The sequence below is a fragment of the Saimiri boliviensis genome (genome assembly GCF_048565385.1).
Source record: "Saimiri boliviensis isolate mSaiBol1 chromosome 19 unlocalized genomic scaffold, mSaiBol1.pri SUPER_19_unloc_3, whole genome shotgun sequence".
In the NCBI taxonomy this organism is placed as follows: domain Eukaryota; kingdom Metazoa; phylum Chordata; class Mammalia; order Primates; family Cebidae; genus Saimiri; species Saimiri boliviensis.
The window spans coordinates 390,925-416,025 of record NW_027412504.1 but is presented as its reverse complement, the minus strand read 5'-3'; the positions used below and the strand labels follow the sequence as shown (position 1 = coordinate 416,025).

At 42.4% G+C, this 25,101-nt stretch overlaps 1 long non-coding RNA gene across 1 annotated transcript in view; it reads left to right on the top strand.

Annotated features, from left to right (window-relative positions):
- The first annotated feature begins 4,756 nt into the window (after positions 1-4,756).
- LOC141583315 (uncharacterized) overlaps positions 4,757-25,101 on the top strand; it is a 53,860-nt gene continuing 33,515 nt past the window's right edge. The window contains exons 1-2 of the long non-coding RNA XR_012515983.1: positions 4,757-4,859; positions 5,969-6,015. This is a non-coding gene — a long non-coding RNA (uncharacterized LOC141583315). The remainder of the gene's footprint in view (positions 4,860-5,968; positions 6,016-25,101) is intronic.

Here is a 25,101-nt window from a genome sequence, read left to right as displayed (position 1 = left end):
ATTCATATGCAATGTACCGTGCTGGGTATTTAAATTAGCACTAATGCTTACAACTCTACATGAAGTAAATGATGTCGGCCCCATTATTACAGATGAAGAAGCTGAAACACTGATTTTGCTTATAGAATGAGAGTGGAGAATAGTCATGTAACTAATAAATGCCAAAGCTTTGATTCAAACTCCTGTCTTTTGTGACTTCACATAATTCCTAAGATTTATTTTTCCCATCTTATGCTTTAACTCTCTCGAGCATAGACTTTTCGTCAGTTATTTTAGAAGAGGCCTTTCAGCCTTAGAGATTCGCACCCTCCTACCTTTCCTATATATATATATTTTTTCTGTTCCTAGAACAGAAAAAGTCTGGTGTACCTACAGAGTCATGAGTGAGGAGTAAAATGGCTGATATTCAAGTTGGAAAAGCAGGCAGGAACCAGATCACTAGGTTTGTTAAAAGAATTAAATAGACAGGAAATATATATTTCCTAAATGTCTACACAGCTGGTTGCATATTCATCTGTGATGTTGAGGAAATAGGGCCACCGTGCAGAGTTACAGACTGAAACTAAAAGCTTGTTTGTTACTCTGGCATCTCTTTTAGAAGATCAGTCAGTGTCGTGGCTTCCTAAATTAACTTTAGCTAGCTAGTCTAAATAGCTCCTTAGATTTTTTTTCTACCTTTTGTCATAGTTAGATCTATAATATAGAATCTGTGTTTGTATTTGTGATGGAATTAATGTATTTTATCTTTTGATTTTATTACCATATTTCTGCTTACAAATAGACTCATGTTTTTGACTCAGTTTTTAGGATATGAGAATGTGTGGCACTGAAGAGATACCAGGTTTTAAATTCCCCTAGTCTCTTTTCCTTTTTGTGGTTCTGCCTTAGCCGTTATCTGATTATTCATGTCAGGTATTTTAGTTTCCACTTGCTATTCCTGTGTTTCTCACATATACCAAATCCAGAGTAATGTTACTTTTTGGTTCTGTCCTGTTTTCAGGATCATGAAATTCTAGTGCCTATGAATGGGTATTTTGAGGGGCTGATACTTAGCTATTGCTAACTAGCTTTAGTGGGTTTATTTAAAATAACTTGCCCTTACCATAAAGACAGTATGGATATGCAACATCTATTGAGAAGACGTGATAGCCTAGTGGCTCTGAGTCAGCTTCCCTGAGTTCATATTCTAGCTCACTAGCTAGCCCTGTGATTTGTGTTTTGTTTTGTTTTTTTTTTTAAAGATGGGGTTTCACCATGTTGGTCAGGCTGGTCTTGCAATGCCGACCTCAGGTGATCTACCTGCCTTGGCCTCCAAAGTGCTTGGATTACAGGCGTGAGTCACCATGCCTGTTCTTTTCTTTTCTTTTCTTTTCTTTTCTTTTTTTGGTAGCCCTGTGATTTTTGAACAAGTTTCTTAGTTTCTCTCAGTCTCAATCACCTTGTCTGTAAATTGAAGAGTAGAAGTCACCTTATGTATAAATCAAAAAGGAGTTACCTCAAAGGATTGTTGTGAGGATTCACTCCTTCATTCATTAGCTATGTGGGAACCTTCTCTCAGCTTGGGCTCGTGTTGGGGACGAGGTAGTGAATGAAATCTGCAAAGTCGCTGGCTCTATGTAGTTAATTTCCACTGGGGAGATACAGACAATAAACAGATATAATTATAGATGATAATAAGTGATAGGAGGGAAATGATAGAAAGTAGCGTGGATGGAGACCATCTTAAATAGGGGAGCCGAAGAAGGCTTCTCTGAGCAGATGACATGTAAACTGAAACCTGGGAATCAGAGACAGCCCTGGGAAAGATATTTCAGGCAAAGGGAGTAGTAGTTGTAAAGCCCTGAGTTAAGAGAACATCTGGTGTTCCTAGAACAGAAAAAGTCTAGTATACCTACAGAGTCATGTGTGAGAAGTAAAGTGGCAGATACTAAAGTGGGAAAAGTAGGCAGGAACCAGAGCACTAGGTTTGTTAAAAGAATTAACTATATACAAAGCATTTGTTAGAGAGCCAGTGACATAGTAAACGTTAGCAGGTATGGTTATTTGATTTTTTTTTTTTTTTTGAGACAGTCTTGCTCTGTCACCCAGGCTAGAGTGCAATGGCATGATCTCCGCTCACTGCAACCTCCACCTCCCAGGTTCAAGCAGTTCTGCCTCAGCCTCCTGAGTACCTGGGATTACTGGCATTCACCACCATGCCTGGCTAATCTTCGTATTTTTAGTAGAGATGGTGTTTTACCATTTGGGTCAGGCTGCTCTTGAACTCCTGACCTCATGATCCGCCCGCCTGGTTTTCCCAAAGTGCCAGGATTACAGGCGTGAGCCATGGCACCCAGGCTATGATAAGTTTTAATGAACTTTGTCATAACCACGTATTTGTCATTTTCTGTTGAGAACACTGAAAGTTCAGGGCATGTAGCACTAGCTTTTGGCAGGATTCCTTCAGAGGTGGTGGCATGTTCTTCCATCTGGAGGCATGTAATGTTTGGTGATCTCTTGTGATGTTAGCAGCTTTTGTGGTTTGATGCCTAATCCATTAATTCGTTAAGGGTTGCAAAATGGAGATATCCTAATGCTATCATTTTTTCCTCTATTAGCTGAAGTACTTATATTAAAAACTTCATCTCTTCTTGCTTCTACTAATGGTCACCATTCTTTTTAAGTAACATAATAAGCATGTTAAACAAATTTGGTGTGTTTTATGGTGCCAGTTAAGGTGGAAGATATCATTAAAAAGAACTATTACATCTTCCCGTAAAACATCCTTTGTTACCATACTACATGAATTTTTTTATTTGATCCTGTAGAGCCCTATTCTTGTCTCATTTTCTCTTGCATTACTGGCTGATAGTGATATGATATGCAAAAGCATTTGCCTCCGTGTTAAAATGTAAACATGCCAGATATTGTTCCCTTTATTCACAGTTGGAACTTTCTGCTCTACAGGCCATGATGGCTGTGCAAGAAGAAGAGCTGCAGGTGCAGGAAGAAGAGCCCCAGGTGCGAGAAGAGCCCCAGGTGTAGGAAGAGCTTCAGGTGTGGGAAGAAGAGCTTTAGATGCGGGAATTAGAGCTGCAGGTGTGAGAAGAAGAGCCCCAGGTACGGGAAGAAGGGCGCAGGTGCGGGAAGAAGAGCTGCAGGTGCAGGCTGCTGATACAGAGCCTCTGACCAGGAAAATACAGATTAAAGAAGACCTCATTAAGGTCCTTCAAAACTTTTTACAGATCACTGGAAATGTTCACATCTCAGATTACCTGTAGGGCATCTTCAGACACTATGCACACATTGAATCCCTTGCCCAGTGCCTATCAGTATCCCACTTGAAAGTACAGGCAGACTGTCCCAAGAACATTTGTTCCTCTGCTCCTCAACTGAATAATACTTTTATTACTATTTTCATGTTTACACTTACTTTTTGACTTCCAGGATCTGCAAATACAACTGGTTATCCTGAAGACATACCAGCTGTAGAACGCCTGACCAAAAAGTATTACTTCTTTGGCAAAAAGTTGCTTCAGTAGAATCCCAGGATCAAGAAATTTCAGGAAAACAAAGACAACAGGTAAGTCATTGGAATACAGACTCTCTCTCTCTCTCTCTCTCTCTCTCTCTGTCTCTCTCTCTCAATGTCTCTCTCTCTACACACACACGTGGAGTCTCACTGTGTCACCCAAGCTTGAGTGCAGTGGTACGACCATGGCTCACTGCAGCCTCAAACTCAGGCTCAAGGCATCTTCCTGCCTCAGCCTCCTGAGTAGCTGGAGCTGCAGGTGCATACCACCACACCCAGCACAAACCTTGTTTTTCTACTGTGAAATAAACCGTGGTATTGGTTTTTCATAAATGTTATTTCATCGGGAAACCTCTAAAGTTTCCTACTTTGATCAGTAGCAGTTGTAGATGCCTCTTTCTGATGTGTGGTTCTGTAAAGAGCAGTAGTTCTTCTGGACACATACCAATGGTTATCCCTCACACTCATGCATAAGTCATCTCCCTCTCAGCTGAATCTTTCTCCTCTCTGCATTTTACCATGTTAAAATCTCTCCCAGTTAAAAAAAGAGAAAGAAGCCCCTGCCTTTGCCCCAACTTTCTTCGTAGCTCCAGCCCTGTTTATCCTTTCTTTTCCAACAGACTTACTTGCTTGTACTTCCTGTCTCCATTAGCATCTCTCTCACTAACTACTCACCCCTCTCCGTTGTGGCTCTCAACTCTGCCTTAAACAACTCTGTTGGTTATACATGATCGTAGCTCGTTATCTTTATAGCACTGTTACACTCACAATGACACACGTCTATGATTAATGAATGTCTTTTTCCTCCACTAGATAGTAGGCTTTCCCTTAGAACATGGAACAGAGTCTTTCCCATAGAAGGTGCTCAATAAATATTGATTGAATGAATGAAGAATACTGGTAACCCCTATTATGTATGTTTCCCTCCTGCCTGTCCCGTTTCCCTCTTACTCCTTTCTCTCAGCTGCTTTCCTGTGCTGCTAGCTTCTCTCTCCTTTTTGTCCTTTTTGCTCCCATGTTTGAATTCCACCTTACAGGGTTTTAAAGATTTAAAAAATAGTGAATATGATATTGATTTGAAAACTGTACAATACTGTCAAAAGCTTAAGTACTAAGATAGCGGGCTTTTTATGTCATGGGATGTGCTGATGCATTTTCTTGTTTCTCAGGATGAACTGTGGCTTCCCGTCTCACTGTGCCATTTTTGTATTGCTTCTTCTCTCTTCTTCTCTCAGTTGCTGCTGATGCTAGAAGGACTAGTAGATGAACAGAGTCAGTTCAGTGAGGACTTAGAAGCAGAGAGACAGCTCTCTAGCAGTCTGGTGAAGTTCCATGCCCATCCAGAGAGGTAAGAGAATGGCTATTTTTCCTTTTATTCTTTGTTGAAATTTTTATTTATTTTACTATTGTATCCTTTTTATGCCTTTTCTTTTTTCTGAAGTGTAGATGATTATAATACTGAACAGGTTATAAAAAACAGGGACAATTACTGGGGCTACCCACATTGTCGTTTGTTTTATAGATTGCTCTGAGCCTCAGTGTCAAAATAAGTCAGGAATAGTGCCTGTTTCACACAGCGATTGCAGAGATTAAATGAGAAGACAGCTTTGGTGTCTAAAACAATGTGTTGCATATAGTCAGCACTCAATGTATGTTCCTTTCCTTTTGTGATCCATTTCCTGTTAAAGGCTGTTCTATTATAAAAGTAAGGCTACACCCTGTCTCTACTGAAAATACAAAATTTCGCAGGGCATGGTAGTGTGTGCCTGTAGTCCCAGCTACTCGGGAGCCTGAGGCAGGATAATTGTTTGAAACCGGGAGGCAGATGTTGCAGTGAGCCAAGATCCCGCCACTGCACTCCAACCTAGTGCCTGGTGACAGAGCAAGACTCTGTCTCAAACAAACAAACAAACAAACAAAATGAAAATGATACCCTAGGAGTATTTCTGGGAGCATTTAGGTTACACCTGTTGCTTTGGAACCTAGGAAGGGGGCTATGAAGCCAGAACCAAAAAAAAAAACAAAAACAAAAATAGCTGTAGAGGTCTGACTTGTTCCTGTTGTGTTTTAATAAAATAGAGATGAGAGGATGTGTGTCCATGGGCTTTATGGGCTGCATTTGTAACCATTGTTTCTTGCTCTGGTATTTAATGATTACTTTTCCCAGGAGACCAGTTTTTCCTGACTGTATCACAGCAAACATCTAAGCCTTGCTTTTTGATTGGTTAATATCTTTTGGGAATTGGGAATGCAAGAGTATTATCAGGTTTTGGCATTGTCTAAGATGAAAGATAACTGGTGAGACTCCCTCATGGTACTCTTTGACCATAGTTGTTTCTCTGAGACCGTCTCAGAATCTTCAGTCCCACACTCCATATGCCACACCCAGCAAAGCTTCCTGAGTTACTCACAGTCTTCAGCCACCAGGGGACTGACTTTTATTCTGTCTCCCTCCAGCTCCTCCTGAGGATTTCAGGAGCACCACCTCTGAGGATGATGACGAGGTAAGAACCCCTTTTTCTGTCCTGTAAAGAATGCCGTGTCAGGTGGGGATCGGGGAGGGAGAGCATCAGGATAAATAGCTAATGGATGCAGGGCTTAAACCTAGATGATGGGTTGATACATGCAGCAAAGCACCATAGCACATGTTCACCGATGTAATAAACCTGCACAGTCCTGCACATACATCCTGAGACTTAAACTTCAAAAGAAAACAAAATTAAAAAAGAATTGTTTCTTTCTTGATTTCTTTCCTTCTGTTAATTGTGACAGTCTGAGAAGGCACATTATGTACCACATGTCCAATTCTCTTTGTGGGAGTGGAATTCAGTGGGAGTGTCTTCCCATTGGATACGTGATGTATCTGAATGTTTTTAAATGACAGCATCCATTATCAACTCTAATGCAGAGGAATTTTCCTCAACACCAGTTTTCCTCTTCGGTTTAGGCATTGTGTGTTTGCCAATGTAAATAAACTTCATAGATAAATTCTGTGGGAAAGGGTCTTGTCTTTTCCACAGGTGTCCTCTGTACTACCATTTTTGATTCTTGGCCTTTGACTCAACCATTGTCTTACAACTAGTTTTCTGAAGTCATCAAGAGACTAACAGATCTGGGCAGGGGGCGGGGGTGCACAGAAGAATTAATCTGATCCTCATGGCGTCTTCTTTTGTCTAATTGCAGAGTTCATAACTCCCTGGTTATGGTATGTACCCTGAAGTAGCTCACTTGCTGAGGAACAAACTTGTTCGTTGTAATATATAGAAACCTGATTCTGGGTTCTGGTTAAAGAATATTGGGAGTCTAGTGAGAGCTAATAATTGTGCAAGTGTATAACTCTGATCAGAGGGGCTGTATGACTGCATGTGAACCCAGAGGACCAGCCAGGGGATGTGTGAGCCAACGTGGCTTCAGCTGGAGTAGAAGTGAGTGTACCTCTCTCTGACTTACTCTGATGTTGGTGGTTCTAAAGAGTGGATTCTGGAAAATCTCAACAGTGAAGAAGATGCCTTTCCAGGTAGGCAACAAGATTACAGGTGGAATCTAATAAAGCAGGTGCCCAGGAGACTTCAGCTTCTGCCTGCTGCTTGGGAGGCTTAGTGAACATGTAGAAAGAGAAGAAAAAGAACACATGGATGAAGTTTGTTCTTGTCAGAGATTAATGTCATAGTGGTGAGAAGTGCGAGTACCCTGTCTGTGATCACCTCTTCTTGCTTTATTATTTAAAGATGGTCTTTCTGAGGACACCTCTTTTCTGCCTCTGCTTCTGCCACTGCAAAATGTTAAAGCCTTTGGTTTGGGACACAGTTCTGTAGTTACTTAATCCTGGAGACAACAGTTCTTCCACAGTGTGCCCAGATGCTTGGGAGAAACTGATCCTCACCTTCTGAACTGTTAGGTTTCATGGCAGCACATTCATTTGTCTGTCCTTGCTGTTTACTCCTGATATCAAGGACTTTCTCTGGGCATGGGGGACGGGATGAAGATTCGCTCTGGGCTCATTGCAAAGCTCCAGTGTCTTGTAAATGGAGGAAGAAGCACAATCTTGAGCACACTGCTCAGTTTGTTTATTCAAATGAGGATATGCAGTTTTACCGTCATTTGTTAAAGAGGCCTTCCTTTTCCCATTTCTCGGCACCTTTGTGGAAGATCAGTTGACTGTGTATGTGTGCATTGGATTTTGGGCTCTCTATTCCGTATCTCTGATACTTACGGGTGCCCCCATGCTAGGACCCTGCTGTCTGAATTTCTCTATCTTTTCCTCTTGTAGATTTCAATCTCATGAATGCGTATCTTCCAACGCTATTCTTTTTCAACATTATTATGATTATTTGAAACATACGAGAATTCATAAAAAAATTTGGGTTATCTTTTCCGTTTCTGCACAGATGGCTGTTACCAGTTTGATAGTAGTTGTTGTGCATCTTTGGATCATTTTGTAGTATTGTGTATTAGGTTTTGTCTTCCTGTCTATGAATACAGGATGCCTTTTCATTTATTTGTACCTTCTCTACTTCTTTTCAGTCACATTCTGTTCTTACCAGGTTACGAGTATTTCATCTCATTGGTTAGATTTATTTCTAAGTATTCAATGGTTTCAGAGGTTATTATCCATGGAATTACATTTGTAATCTTACTATTGGATTATTTATATTGAATGCATATTAACACAACTGCCGTTTGAGTGAGTGTTAACCTTGTACTCTGCAATTTTGATGAATTTATTAGCATGAATAGTATTCTTGTAGACTATCTCTGATTTCCCATATGCAGAATGTTAAAGAAGTTCTCAGCTTCATACCTCTCTTCGCAAGTATATTTTTACTGTGAAGGCCTTTGAAATGTGAAGGAAAATGCACAAGAAAGAAACCTAATGTTGCTATTCCCATGGCTTCCCTCCTTTCATCAACCTAAATGTATGTTTAGTTCACAGTATTTGAGAGTGTGTTGCTTCTACTCATATCACAAGTTTTCCCAAATATCTAATAATAATATGTGTGTCTAGGCCAGTTTACCTACCAAAGCATAGACTTAAACATCCTTTTGAGGATTATTCAAAATTCCCTATGTACAGAGATATGAATAATATGCTTTCACCCAACCTATTACCCACCCTCCTTGGAAGGAAAGAATGCACAAATCAGGTCTCCCGTGACACTATCCAGAGCACTTTTCCAAGGCTAAGCTACAGTCATCTCCATAACTTGGCAACAGCCTCAAGTTTGAGCCACTTTTCATTTAAGAGAAAGAAATCATACAGGATTTGATATCACATGCTTAGAACCTTCCATTATGGTAGATAATTCTCCTCCCCAAGTAAACTGGTTACTATAGTGAAGTCAGTTAACATATCTATCATCTCATAGTTACCCATTTTTATTTGTTTTTGTGGCAAGAGCAGCTAAAATCTACTTATTTTGCAGGAATCCCAAATATAGTATAGTTTTATTAATTATAGTTGTCATGTACATCAGATCTCTGGAGTTGTTTATCCTATGTATCTGCTACTGTATAACTTCTAACATACATGTCTCCATCTCTACCTTTCCCATGTCCATGTTAACTCCTGTTTTATTCTTTCTGTATATTTGACTCTCTCTCTCTCTCTCTCTCTCTCTGGATTCTACCTACAAGTGAAGTGATGCAGTATTTGTCTTATGATGCAGTATTTGTCTTTCTGTGTCTGGGTTGCTTCACTTAGCAACATGTGCTCCGTGCTCTTCCATGTTGTGGCAAATGGCAGGATGTCTCTTTTTATAAAGATTGGATAATATTCTATTTATCCATTATTTCTCTGTTGACAGACACCCAAGTTGTTTCCATATCTTGGCTACTGTGAATAGTGCTGCAATACACATGGTAGCACAGATATATTTATGGCATGGTGATTATATGTCCTTTGGATGTGTGCCTAGAAGAGGGATTACTGGGGTACAGGTAGTTTTGTTTTTAATATCTTTTTTTAAATATGGAGATGGAGTCCCATTATGTTGCCCAGGCTGGTCTTGAACTCCCAGCCTCAAGCAGTCTTCCCACCTCAGCCTCCCAAAGTGCTAGAATTATAGGTGCAAACCAACTCACCTGGCTTATTTTAAACTTTATTTAGAACCTCCATATTCTGTTCATAATGGCTACACCAATCTACATTCCCACTAAAAAAATATATATATATTGTTTTGCAATGTATTTTTGGAGCAGAATAATATCTGCTTTTTGTGGCTTTGGGGAAACACAGCTGTTTTCTTTTTATTTTGCTGATGTTATTTTCAGCAGTATTAGGAGAGCAGTCTAGTTTCATTAACTAGCATCAAGAGTAAAAAGCTCAGTAATTACCATTTGCCATCTGTTAATCTCCTTCACTGAAGCATCTGTTTAGAACTATTTATCATGTGCAGTTGGGAATGTAGGGGGTTTTTGTTTATAGGTAAATGTTCTTTGTTGAATGTGGGTTTTATGAGTAGTGTTTTTATCCTTGGCTTGGCTTGCCTTTTTGTGTCTTTTGAAGAGCAAAAGTTTTACATTTTTGTGATGTCCAATTTATTTATTTATTTTTCCTTTTACAGTTCAGACTTTTAGTGCCCCGTTTAAGAAATCTTTGCCAAATCCAGGGTCATTAAAATTTCTTCTTACAGTTGCTTTGAGCAGTTTGGTGATTTGTTAGATTCATGATGTTGAGTTAATTTCTGTATATACAGCAAAGTAAGTGTCAAGGTGTTTTTGTTTTATTTTGTTTTATTTGTAGATGACTATTCCATTGTTCCAGCACATTTCATAAAAAGATTATTCTTTTCCTCATTTAGGGGATTTGTCATTTCAGCATTGCAGTTTTGTTGAAAATCAGTTGATTCTATATCTGTTGTGGCCTCTTTCTGGACCCTTTATTCTTTTCCATTGATCTAGATGTGTATTTGTACCAATACCATCAATACTGTAGTTACTGTAGCTTTGTTAACAAACCTTGAAACCCAGGTATTGGATATCCTCCACCTTTTTCTTTTTTAAAGTTGTTTTAGCTATTCTAGGTCTATTACATTCCCATATACATTTTTAAATTACTATGTCAATTTCTAAAAGCCCCGATAGAATTTTTATCATAATTGCATTGAGTGTATCCATCAGTTTTGTGAAAATTGACCTATTAGCAATATTGAACCTTCAAATCCAGGAATGCAGTATATCTCCCCATTTACTTCTTTAGTTCCTCTGTTTAGTTTCTCTCATTTCTTTACTGATATTTGGTGGCTTTCATCCTGTACATTTTTTTCTCAAATTTATCCCTATTTTTTGGTGCTATTATAAATAGTATTTTAAATTAAGTACGTGGAAAGATGTTCATCATTAGCCACTGGAAAAGGTAAATTAAAATCACAGTTAGATACCACTCCACTAAGGTTTCCCAGCTTCAGCACTGTTGACATTTTGAGCCTCACAATATTTCCTTGGTTGCAGGAAGGTGGGGGTTGGGGTGCTTGTCTTGTACATTGTAGGGTGTTTAGCTGCATCCTTGGTCTACCCATCAAATGGCAGTATTATTTCTTCCCTTACTCAAATTGTAAAAACCAATATGTCTCCAGACATTGCAAAGTGTGCCCTAGGAGGCACCCATTCACTACAGTGGTTAAAATTTTAAAAACTATTGGCAAGACTATGGAGCAACTGAAACTCACACAAGCTGCTTTTGAGAATGTAAAATAGTTTCAACTACTTTGAAAACAGCTTGGCAGTTTCTTTTTTTAATTTTGCTTTCAATTGACACTTAATTGTACACATGTATGGGGGTACTCTGTGATGTTTTTATACATGTATGCATTGTGCAATGATGAAATGGTATTTAAAATATCACCTCACTTATTTCTTTGTTGTAAGAATATTCAGAATTCTTTCTTCTAGTTATTTTGAAATATACACTGTGATGTTATTACTGATGTCTTCCTACTTTTGTGCTAATCAAAGCAGTTTGAAACTCAGCTCTATGCCCTTGAGCATGGCATTTAATTTTTCAGAGCTTTCTTTTACCCAAGGATAAAATAAGGATAATAACACCCACTGCACAGGGTCGTTGTGTGAGGATTAAACATGCATGTAAAAGTGTCTGTGTCAGGACTTGAACATGAGATAACCTCCGTCTAGGGGTCCTGATGTTCTCTGGTTCAGCCTCACCCTCGACTTACTCTCTGACCTTGAACAAGTGTCTGGGTCTCTCTGGGCCCTGTTTTCTCATCTGTAAAATGAATGAGGTTGGAATAAAGGATCCACAAGGTCCCTCTAGCCCTCTTGAGCTGTATGCTTTGAATCAGTCCCTTAAATGAAATGGACAGGTTGGGACTGGCAGGAGGGATAGGAGGATCTGATTGCTGAAAAGGAGCCCGGGGAGAAGGGAGGGCTTGCAGAGGTTCTGGCTGAGTCTGCTGTGTGCTTCACTGGAGAACATCCTCACATGTCAGGCAGCTCACACCTCAGCCATCTTAATGTTCCCTGCACCTCCAGGTTGATGTTGCCCCTGGCAACACCGACACAGTCTCTGTTCCCTTTGATGTGCTCACTCCCAGCATGGCTTAGTTGACAAGAAGTAGCAGGAGCGGCATTTTCCTGCACACAGTGATCCAGACGAAAGGGGGCCTTAAATCTATCATGAAGGTTAGGTTTGCAAGCCATGGGGCCCGTGAGGGACCTGAATGCCTGAGCTTTGAGAATCTTCCTATTTTGGCTGGAATTATGAGTTTAAACCTGCTGGAACTCAGGAGGTGCTGAGATGCCTGCAGAGGCCAGTATTCCTGGGAAGCACTGCTGTCCATGGACTAAAACATGGGGCACTTTTGTTCAGCAGAGAAGGGTTCAAGGGTCTATTGTGCCACTTGCTAATTTATGCCAATTTCTTAGTTTCTCTGAGACTCAGTTTATTTATTTATAAAAGGAAATCATAATATCTCCTGCAGTTTGCATTTGGGCTGCTTTGGTTCATCCAGCATCTCTTTCCCCCTCTGTTTTTGGCACCTATCACTCCTGTCTCCCTTCCTTTGGGAAAGTAAGCTTCCTGCACTCAGGCCCTGATAGTCTGACCAGATAGTCAGTGACTATCCCACCTCTCTCCTCAGAGAGAGGTATCAGCTTAGACTAAACCAATCACAGCAATCCATTCTCCCCAGGAAATAGTGATTGGTCCAAGAAGAACATGTGACCAAAATCAGCCTAATAGAATCCTTGACTGAAACTTTATCTATGGCTATAAGAGAGCGGTTCTTTCTTCCCTCTGGAGTCAGTAGATGGGATGAGCTAAGCTTGGAGCTGCCAGTAGTTATGATTTCCCTTCCAGCTTCCCTTTCTTGCCTCATGAGTAAATCCCATAGCAAAGAGAAAGATGCTCCTGCACAGAATCAAAATGTTGAGAAACATAAGGAGTATGAGCGATCCAGTGATATCATTGGAGCCTGTGAGTCCAACTGTGCCTGAGGCTATTCCCTGGTGACTCTCCCAGCTCTACAAGCAACTATATTCCGTCTTAGGTGAAAGCAGCTGGACTCTCTTGGTTGAAAGTCGAAGGCCCAGGGAATTTGGTAGCTTAGTAAATATTGCTTTTACTCTGGTGGCAGTCACTGCGTACCCTTCCACAGCTCTTTTCTCCCTAATCTCAGTTTCCTAGGGGAGTATCTGTCCCTCCCATTTGACCGAGAGCTCCTTTGGGGTGGTACAGGGTCTGACATGCCCAGCATTTACTTCCATCTCAGTGCCTGGGGCATAGAAGGTATAGGAAGTGCCCAGGACAAAAGAATCACTTGAACCTGGGAGGCGGAGTTTGCGTGAGCCGAGATTGTGCCACTGCAGTCCAGCCTGGCAACAGAACGAGACTCCGTCTCAAAAAATAACAAAAGAAAGTGCCCAGAGAATGTCTGATGATTGAGGGAGGGAGGAAGTGACTGAGTGTTGACCCAGGTCTGCCCCTTCCCATCCTGCATTCTGCTCAGGCCTCTCCTCCATGACTTCTCCCTAAACCACCCCTGTACCCATAGGATGGTTTACTGAGTGTTTGCCGTCCTCCTCCAGTATCCTCCAGCATCCTCCTCCAGGTTTGGATCTCTGCATTTGTCCCATCATCCTTAACACAGTTATTTATTAAGCACCTAGAGGTGCCGATCTAGGAACTTGGAGTACACTTGTGATCAAGATAGACTCCAGCCTACCTTCATGGAATTTGCAATGTGGCTGGGGATACCTATGAAGAACAAAGAAATAGACAATGCCAGGTCCTGAAGAGTCCTCTGCAAAAGCTAATGCAGGGGAAGGGGAGGGAGGGTGGCATGTTGGGGAGAAGCTGAGGAGTGAAGGAGACATCGCCTCCCCTGACCATGACTACATGCTCCTTGCATAAGCCTGCACCTGCGAACATGAAGTTGAATCCAGGAAAAAACAGGAGGAAATACCCTGACCTTCTCTCCTCCTGTCTTTTAGTCTCCTGGCAGCACCTCCCATTGGCTGAACCCAACAGAAGCCAGCTGTCACGAGAGTCCCTGACATAGTGCACACAGGGCAGCCTCCTTGGTGCAGAGCTGGACAGGAAGAGATGGGGAATGAACTAGGGTGTGAAGAACAACCAGCCAGGGATGATTAGCAGAATATTTCCTCCAAAGCTAGTGGCATTGCTTCAGCATGCTCATTACAGTCGGTTCCTTTGTATTTTGGTATGAATTGAATGTTTCACAAACGGTGTGAATCATTTATTTTATGAAACTATTTTAAAAAATAATCAGATGGCCTGGTGCTCAGGGGCAGAAAAAAGGTGACCTTGACATCATGACCCCACCTGGAAATTGGGTCTCAAAGCCACATTTGAGGCTAAGCAGGTGCAAGCTCCAGTGAAAGAGCAGAATTCAGGCACCCAGACACCCGAGTTCACGTTCTGCTTCAGCCACTCACCTGCAAGGTGACCTAGAGAAAGTCCCTCCTCTCCCAACCTCAGTTTCCCCAGCATACTTTAGTGATCGCTCATGGGCTTCTCAGCTCTGATGGGCCAAGAGCCCTCTGAGAAGTGAGAAGACACTAATACTGTCAGAAGCCCAGCGTTCACTGATTGTGGAAGACAGATGACTGAACGTACTTATACGGAGGAAGAAATTCAAATAAATGGCTCCTGCAGAGCACTTCAGGAGCATTTCCAAGATGATTAAAAGGCGATGATGAGCACTCTTATCAATGCCTGCCGGGACATGAGGGAAAACCAAGGGCAGGTGCTGCCACAGCAGTTTGTAGGGGGAAGGAAGGATCCCGGGAGCGGCAGCAAGTTGGGGAGGTGAGAGAGACTCAGCTGGCAGCTGGGCTGTGATACCAGCTGTAACCTTACTTCAGGATGTGACCTTTTGGCAAGCCCCTTTGCCTCTTAGGGCTTCAGTTTTCCCAGCTGTAAAATGAAGGGGTTGAACATGTCACTGCTGTGGCCCCTTTCAGCCCTGTGCGCATATGGGCCAATGGATCCAGCAGTAGGCAAAATGCTGGGGAACTGAAGTTTCCAGGTCTTTAGCCAGAGGGAAAGCTCCCCACTGGGTGAGGAGCACAGGCCCCCACAGGCTGAGCTGAAGGCCAGGCCCACTCCACGTTTTCTCCGTAACTTTGGGCAGGCTCCTTTCCTTCTCTGGGTCTTTGTTTCCTTCCCTGGAAAAGGAGATCATCATGGCGATATGATTGGGTTTGGATTTAGATCTCGTTGTACTTCTGTTTGTCCTATCTGTTATTTGTATACCTTTGTCCCTTTCTCTGCCTTCTTTTAGACTGAATATTATTTATGATTCCACTTTGTCTTCTGTGTTGGCTTGTTAATTATAACTACGTTTTGCATTTTAGTGGTTGCTTGAGTGTTTATAGTAGACATTGTTAGCACAGTCTGCCCAGGAGACATTATACTGTTTCTCACTTTAAGAACATTTACAGCAGTGTAATTCCACTTCTCCTTTCCCACCTTTGTACTATTGTTATATGTTTTACTTCTACGTAATTTGTAAATATTACACTACATTATTAATTTTGTTCAACAGGTCAGTATTTTTGTGTGTGTGCATGTGTGTGAATAAAAACTTGTTACTCTATATAGCTGAGCAGTATTGTATTACATGGCTATATTACCATTTGTATTCACCTATTGAAAGACATCTTGGTAGTTTCCAGTTTGGGGCAATTATGCATGTAGCTGCTATAAATATTTGTGTACATATTATTGTGTGAACAGAAGTATTCAATTTACTTGGGTAAATATCTATAAGGAGGATTTCTGGATTACATGGGAAATGTATGTTTAATTTTATAAGCAACTTGAAGACCCTCTTTTGCACACAGCCTTTACAGGATTTCAAATTTATGTATAGACTATGATAACTTTTAAAAGAGATGGCCAATTTTGCTAAAATTCAACACAGAATACAAGGATACCTTGACGTACTTTAACTGAATTTGATTTGGGATTTCAGGATATCTCCATGAAACAAATGTTATCTATTAAAATGTGCAAATGGCTATATTTTTGATACATAAATACATCTTTTTGTGAATGAATGAATGACAGTGGGAATGGAATGGACATGGTAATGAAGTTGAAGGAATGGATGTGAATAAGAGCTGAAATAGACACCTAAGGCTCTTGTATTAACTGAAGTAAGGAATATAGTGATAAAAGTAGAGTGGAGACTGTAACATGTGCCACCTGTGTAGTTACCTGAGAGTACTCTTGATTTCATGTGGATTCAAGTCACTGTTTAGGGTCATTTTGTTTCAGTTTAAAGGAATCCCATTTTACAGTAGATCTGCTAGGAATAGATTCTCTTCATTCTTGTGTATCTGGGAATGCCTTTGATTCCTCTTCATTTTTGAAGGTTAGTTTTCCTGGACATAGAATTCTTGATTAACCTTCCTCTTCTGTTCTTTGTATATGTCATCCTATGTCTCCTGAGATTTGTAGTTTTTTATGAGAAGTTAGCTACTAATCTTGTTGAGGATACTTTTGGCATGATAAATCATTTTTCTCTTGTTTTGAAGATTTCTTCTTTGTCTTTAAGCAGTTTGACTATGCTGTGTCTGTGTGTGTAGCTCTTTGAGTTTATCCTACTTGGAATTTGTTGGGCTTTATTTGATGTGTAGATTAACATTTTAAAATCAGATTTGAGAAGTTTGGGCCATTATTTCCATATATATGTGTGTGTGTGTATATATATATATATATATGTGTGTGTGTGTGTATATATATATATATATAGAGAGAGAGAGAGAGAAAGAGGAGAGAGAAATATGTATAAAGATATATATAAAGAAATATGTATAAAGACGTATATAAAAAGAAGTAAAGATATATAATATAAAGAAATATATAAATATATATGAAGATATATAAACAAATTTATTCTTTATATAATGTATATATTTAATATATATTTTAAATATGTATATTTATATATATAAACAAAGATTTATATAAATATACATTATATATATAAGTATATATTTATGTATGGTGAAACCCCATGTCTATATATAGTGAAACCCCATCTCTACTAAAATTATAAAGATTAGCTGGCCATAATGGCATGCACTGGTAATAATTGGGAGGCTGAGACAGGAGAATTGCTTCAGCCCAGGAGGTGGAGGTTGCAGTGAGTCGAGCTCATGCCACTGCACTCCATCCTGGGTGACAGACCGAAATTCTATCTCAAACAAAACAAAACAAAACGAAACAAAAACAAGACCAAAAAACCATGAGCCATCATTTAAGGTGCTTTGTTTTTTGTGGTGTGTTGTGCAGAGATTTCAGATGAACTTTGAACCAGTCAAGGTTTTTATGACTGCATTGTCCTAGCATGAAGACCAGAGGGCCAGAGCAGCCTGCTGACATGTGCTGAGTATTAGTTGATGAGCCTCTTTGAGGGGGCAGATTGTGCTGACACATGATGGCAAGAGTGGGTGAGAAGTGGGTTAGGCCATGCTCACACTTGGGAGCAGGACAGATATCAAGTGTTTTGTGAAAATGGAATGTCTACGAACTGGATTCTTGAAAAGTGAGCAGAGACAGGAGGGTACTTCCAAGTGTGGGGCATGCAGAACACAGGGACACCTACACAGTGTGTGGGCAGGGAGATGCCATGGGGGCAGCAGGAATGACTGAGTCCAGCTGCAGGATGGCCTTTGGCAAGCAGAGAAGAAACCCCTGCTCCTCAGAACCTGCTACTCTCACCTCAGTGTGATCCCACAGCCCCTGAGGCCAGGTCTGCACTGACAGATGACCCAGGGTAATCAGCCCAAGGCTGGCCTTGGACTTCTTGCTTTTTAGGTGTAAGGAATGAGGGTGGGGGAATCTGGGGCCACCCCTCTGTCAATCATCTGCCCTCAGAGACCCTGTCTGAGTCCCCTGACACACTGGTACCCCAACTTGTTCTCCATTCTTCTTTTCATTAAACTGCTAATCCGGACTCTTCACAGAGCCTGTTCTAGGCTTCCAGGAAAAGGAGGCAATTGGTATGGTCCTTGCCTTTCAGGTCCTCTGAGATCAATGCAGGAGCCTTTGCAGAAGCAGACGGGCATCCACAGTGTGGCGTGAGCAGCCCAGCACCAGAAACACTCTGGAGCACTCGCAAAGTACTAGGCAGTGTTCGCTGTGTGCTCATTATTTCACAGAACCCTCACTACAACATAGGTGCATCACAGAGCTTCCTGGGCCCATCCTCATTTGTAAATCGAGGTTATTTTATTTCTCCACATGGCCAGACTTTTTATCTTATACCTGCATGAGAATGCACTTCATCCATGAGAATATGCTCACAATGCAATACTTGGCCAATGCAAAAGGAAAGAAAAAGTGAGTGTATTAATGGTGTCTTCGAGTCCTGATTGACCAAAGCTCTTTGATTCTGGACTTTTCAGGAGTGGACAAAGTTGGGTCTCGGTCTGGGGAGAAGTGAGGCTCCTGTGGATGGCCCTGGAGCACATCTATCCAAGGAAACTGGAAGTTGTCTCGCTGAATACATTGAGTAATTTAGCTTCCACTTTGGTCGTCACCCCTTACCCAGCTTACAGCAAGGCTTCTTGGCCCCGAGTGTGATACACAGAGGCTCATCTCACCTGGTCCACCATGCTGCAGGCTTACTGCCATTATTTGGGGCTTTTATGAATCTTCATTCCAAGTCTTCTCCTTTGGCCACGAATGTGCTTTACTTGTTAGTACAGTTTCAGTTCCAGGGATGAAAATCTAACCCCTACAGGTTTAAACAAAAAGGAGAAGGAATGAGGCATATATTGGCATATTCAACTCTAACGTACAAGGGTTGATGACTTTCAGCACAGCTGAATCCAGTGGCTTGAGGGATATCATCTTATAACCTTGTCTTCCCATGTCTTGACCAGTGCTTCTATGTTGAGATATCCTCAGCCATGCTCTCCCCTCTGGTGAGAAATGCCATCCTATGGAAACCCCCACATTTATGCCACACTGGCTTCACCTTTCTCTTTCCCGATAATTTTATCAAAAGTTCTTGGTATGTGATATGGTCTGAGTGTGTGTCCCTTCCAAATCTCATGTTGAAATGTGATCCCCAGTTTTGGAGATGGGGCCTGGAGGGACCATGGAGGTGAATCTTCATGAATCACTTAGCTCCATCCCCATTACTGTGAGAGCTGATTGTTAAAAAGTCTGGGACCTCCTCCTCTTTCTCTTGCTTCCTCTCTCCATGTGACATATCTGCTCCCTCTTCACCATCTGTCATGAGTCAGAGCTTCCTGAGGCCTCACCAGAAGATGAGTAGATCGTGGGGCCATGCTTGTACAGCTTGCAGAACTGTGAGCCAAATAAACCTCACTTCTTTGTAAATTACCCATTTGCATTGCTCTTCCTTTATAGCAATGCAAAACAGATGAACAGAGTATGACTGTCCTGGCTTGGATCTTCTGCCTACTTCTCCATCCTTGCATTAGGCAGGGTGGTGGAATCACCAATGGGATGGGCAGGGGTGGTGAGCCCACTCTGGAGTCACAGGGTTGCATCAGCTCCACCTGGATGGATTGAGATCGGGAGTCATTTGTTTCACAAAGGAACATGAGAGTGATGTTCTACAGAGAAGGAGAATATATTGAGGATGCAAACAAACAAATCAAAAACAAATGCCCAAGGCATCTATTCCTTCTTTCTTCTTGACATCTGGATAAACCCTCGGGTCTCAAGTAGCTTTTATCACCATTCCTTCTGCCCCTGACTGACCGTGAGTTGTGGGAATGGTGGCAGGCTGTTCACACAGGCAAGTGCTCAGAGAGGGTGATTCATTAGTATTTGTCCACCTCAGGGTGGCAGGGGAGGGGGTAAGGTGACCAGCCATCCCAGTTAGGTCATATCTGAAGGGTTCTCTGGGATATGAAACTCTCAGTGTTAAAACCTGGACAGGTGGCCATCCTAGTTGGGGTGGCAGTGTGGTAACCTGTCTGGTGACAGGGCATGACCTGTGGGTGATGATGTTACAGGATCCTTGGGGTGTTGCTTTTTTGGGTGGAAACCTCTGTGGCTGATGGCACCTTTTCCCAAGTTTTGCTCAGGCCAGATGGACTCATTCCATCCATTCAGCCTGGCAGGCTGCACTTGGCTTATGCTATCAGCCTGGATCCCATGCCTGCCATCCCACTTGTCCCAGATACCTGCCAAGGGTGAGCCAGATGTGGAGCAGTGAGGAGTGTGTGAGCAACTGAGCATGGGGTCCAGCTGCTGCACAGAGTCAGGCATGCCAGCTGCTACAGTGAGGTGGGTAGCTCTAGGTGCCAGCACAGGTGCCCGCTCTTTACGAGGCTACAGCTGGACCGGGTGCTCCACAAGCAACTTCTACAGTTGCCACTGGGGAACATGGTGCTGTCCAAAAGTGTGGAGACTCCAGGAATGGCAGGGCCCCAAAGAGGGAGTCACAGCCCTTGCTCAGGGAGCTCCCAGATCTGGGCTCCCAAAAGGGCCAGCAATACGACAAGCAAGGAGTGTGTTTCAACCTTGTTTCTGTTAATAGCTCTTTCAGCTCTGCCATTTGGCAGGTCCTGAGTTCTTGTCCTGTGTCCAGGAAGAATGGGGTATGTGGACAGGTAGAGGGCGAGCAAGGAGAGAGGAGCTTTATTCAGTGGCAAAACAGCTCAGAGGAGGCCCTGGAATGGGTAGTCCCTCTCTGCAGGCAGGGTGGTCCTCATGTGTGTTCAGCTCTCAGTAGAGAGGAGGCCCTGGAGTGGGTAGCTTCTCTCTGCAGCTGGTCATTCCAATGTCTGCTCATCTCCAGCTGAGCCTGGGGCTTTTATGGGCCTCAAAGGGGAGAAAAGGCATGCTGATTGATCCATGGGTGACCATGGGTGGGCCTGAAAAAGGGACCACAAGTTTTTTTTCCAATCCATGTGACTGGCAGCCCATCTCTCAGCCTTCATGCCCTCATTGGCCTGAAGGTAGAGCCTCACCAGGGACCTGCCCCCTTCCACCCAGGAACCTGTATGCCTTCTGAAATTGGAGCCCAGGCTGTAGGTGCCAGGGGATGCCCTCAGGACAGTGTGAAGCTGCTCTCAGCCCCTCTCAGCTTCCCTCTTATGCTCTTTAGTGCCCAGAGTCTGGAAGGGGCCTAGTTGGCAGGGGTCTGGTGTGTCAGCACTGCCCTAAGCATGTGCACACCCAGTCAGGCTGTGACAGTGCCCAGGCTCAGGTTTGAACTTGCTCTGAGGTCAGAGTGGATGCTCACAGCAGGGAGAAGCCAGGCAGCAGGAGCAGGCACTTCTCAGTCTGCAAGAGCAGGGGACCTTCCCAGGCCCCCAAGAATGCAGAGATACCTGGGTCTACAACTGCGGTTTTGACACGGGCTCCTGCCTGCTTCATTGAGTGAGGCTTGGGTCTGCAGCTCTGACTTGGGAGGCCAGCTGCACCCAGGAGGGTGGGGCCTCTGCCAGCTTCCAGCCCCCTAAGAGCACAGGGAGGCCCAGGTCTGCAGCCATGACTTGGGTGGCTGCAGCTACACCTGGGGAGCTCCCCCCCCACCAACTGTGAAGGGGTGGGGCTCCCACTTGTCCCAGGCTCTTGCCAACTCCACAGAGTGTGAAACCCCAGCCATGCCTCTGCCTCAGCCTCCTGAGCATCTGGGGTTACAGGTGTGCATCATAACAGCTAGCTTTTTTTTTTTTTTGTATTTTGAGTAGAGATGGGGTTTTACCATGTTGACCAGGGTGGTATCAAACTCCTGACTTCAAGAGATCCTCCTGCCTCTGCCTCCCAAAGTGCTGGGATTACAGGCATGAGCCATTGTGCCTGGCCACTTGTCTCAAAACAAAACAAAAATACTCCCTGGGCTTTTCTTCAGGGAAGGCAGGAGAAAACTGTAAATTTTAGTTTTGCTATAATGTTCAGCTAAATTTAAAAATAAAATCATGGGCCGGGCGCGGTGGCTCAAGCCTGTAATCCCAGCACTTTGGGAGGCCGAGGCGGGTGGATCACGAGGTCAAGAGATCGAGACCATCCTGGTCAACATGGTGAAACCCCGTCTCTACTAAAAATACAAAAAAAAAAATTAGCTGGGCATGGTGGCACGTGCCTGTAATCCCAGCTACTCAGGAGGCTGAGGCAGGAGAATTGCCTGAACCCAGGAGGCGGAGGTTGCGGTGAGCCGAGATCGCGCCATTGCACTCCAGCCTGGGTAACAAGAGCGAAACTCCGTCTCAAAAAAAAAAAATAAAATAAAATAAAATAAAATAAAATCATGGAGCTAAAAAGATTGTTTCTGATGAATTCTGGTACAAAGCGGAATTACAGTGTTAAATGTTTGGTTTTAAAATATTAAGAGGCAAATAACCACACATTCTATCATTCCATTTGTTTATTTGTTTATTTTTGAAGTGGAGTCTCATTCTGTCACCTATGCTGGGGCACAGTGGCATGATATCAGCTCACTGCAACATCCAATTCCTGGGTTCAAGCAATTCTGCCTCAGCCTCCCAAGTAGCTGGGATTACAGGTGCCTGCCACCATGCTTGGCAATTTCAAACTTTAAAAATTTGTTAAGACTCATTTTATGGCCCAATGTATGATCTGTGTTGGAGAAAGTTCTTGTGCTCTTGAGAAGAATGTATTCTGCTGTTGAGTGAAATAATGCCTATTGGGTCTATTTGATCTATAGTTGATTCACATCTACTGTTTCCCTACTTAATTTCTGTTTGGATGGACTATCTAGTGTTGAAAGTGTAATATAATAGTCCCCTGCTGTTCCTATACTGCGGTAAGTTTCTACCATCAGTTTTGTTAATATTTGCTTTATATATTAGGTTCTTCAATGTTGTCATATATTTTACAATTGTGATAACCTCTTCATGAATTGCTCTCTTTATTATTATATAGTGATCTTGTCTCTTATGACAAAATCTGACCAAAATCTAATTGTCTGCAATAGGTATACCTGCCCTGTCCTCTTTTGCCTATAATTTGTGTGGAATATCTTTTCTTTTTCCTTTTTTTTTTGAGACAGAGTCTTACTCTGTTGCCTAGGCTACAGTACAGTGGCACAATCTCGGCTTGCTGCAATCTCTGCCTCCTGAACTCAAAGAGATTTTCCTGCCTCAGCCTCCTGAGTAGCTGAGACTACAGGTACCTACCACCATACCTGGCTAATATTTTTTGTATTTTTAGTAGAGACAAGGTTTCAGTGTGTTGGCCAGACTGATCTTGAACTCCTGACCTCAAGTGATCTGCTTGCCTCAGCTCTCCAAAGTGTTGGGATTACATGTGAGAGCCACCGCACCAAACTATCTTTTTCTATTATTTCATTTTTAGTCTAAGTATGTCCTTAAGGCAAAAGTGAGTCTCTTGTAAGCCACATATTGTTGAGAATTGTTTCTTTCTTTCTTCTGCTACTTTGTGTCTTTCGATTAGTGGGCTTAATCTATTTCCTTTTCCTTTTTCTTTCTTTTTTTTTTTTTTTTCTTTTTTGAGACAGAGTTTCACTCTTCTTGTCCAGGCTGGAGTGCAATGGCATGATCTTGGCTCTCCACAACCTCTGCCTCTCAGGTTCAAGCGATTTTCCTGCCTCAGCCTCCCAAGTAGCTGGGCCTACAGACATGTGCCACCACGCCAGGCTAATTTTTTGTATTTTTAGTAGTTAGGTTTTCATTGTGTTCGACAGGATGGTCTCAATCTCTTGACCTTGTGATCACCTGCCTCGACCTCCCAAAGTGCTGGGATTACAGGCATGAGCCACCATGCCCAGCTTATTCTATTTACTTTTAAAGTAATTTTTATAGATAAAGACTTACTATTATAAGTTCATTAATTGTTTTCTGACTGTTTTGTAGTTTCTTTGTTCCTCTCTTTGTCTTCCTTCGTGATTTGTTAGTATTTTTGTAGCGGTATGCTTTGATTTTTTTCTTTTTTGATTTTTGCTCTTGTCATCCATGCTGGAGTTCAATGATGCAATCTCAGTTCACTGCAACCTCTGCCTCCCTGGTTCAAGCAGTTCTTCTGCCTCAGCCTCCCAAATAGCTGGGATTGCAGGCATGTGCCACCACTCTCAGCTGATTTTTTATTTTTTTGAGATAGAGTCTTATTCTGTTGCTCAGGCTGAGTGCTGTGGTGAAATCTCACCTCACTGCAACCTCCACCTCATGGGTTCAAGTGATTCTCCTGCCTTAGACCCCTGAGTCCCTGGGATTACAGGGACCTGCCATAACTCCCGGTTAATATTTGTATTTTTAGTAGAGATGAGGTTTCATCATGTTGGTCAGTCTGGTCTCAAACTCTATCCTCAGATAATCCACCCACCTTGGCCTCCTAAAGTGCTGGGATTACATGTGTAAGGACCGTGCCTGGCCAAAAATCCCTTTAACTTGAAAAATAGAAAAGTCCTATCAATTTAGGAGGCTAAGGTGGGAGGATCTGTTGAGTCTAAGAGGTTGAGGCTGCAGTAAGCTTTGATCACTCCATTGCATTCCAGCATGGGTGACAGTGAGATCGTGTCTCAAAAATAACAAGGCTGGGCATGGTGACTCATACATATAATCCCAGCACTTTGGGTGGTTGACGCGGGTAGATCATTTGAGGTCAGGAGTTGGAGACCAGCTTTGTCAACGTGGTGAAACCCTGTCTCTACTAACAATGCAAAAATTAGCCAGGCATAGTGGCAGGCACCTGCAATCCCAGCTACTCAGGAGGCTGAAACAGAATTGCTTGAACTCGGGAGGTGGAGGTTGCAGTGAGCAGAGATCATACCATTGCACTCCAGCCTAGGCAAGAGTGAGACCCTGTCTCTAATATATAAAATGCTAGTCAGCCTTAAAAAGAAATTTTGTCACATTCTATAAGGATAAGCCTTGAGAATATTATGTTAACTGAAAGAAGTGAGTAACCAACTAACACATATTTTCAGTAGTGAAACACACAGAAACAGAAAGTAGAAGTGTGTTTGTCCAGGACTAGAGAGAAAATAAAATGGGCAAATGTTGATGTGCTTGAGTTTTAGATTTGAAATATGTAAGTCTGAAGGTCTTTTTTATAATAATGTAAATATGCATACCACTAGTGAAACATATAGTTACAAAAATTAAGATGGCAAATTTTGTTTTCACTGCAATTTTTTTTG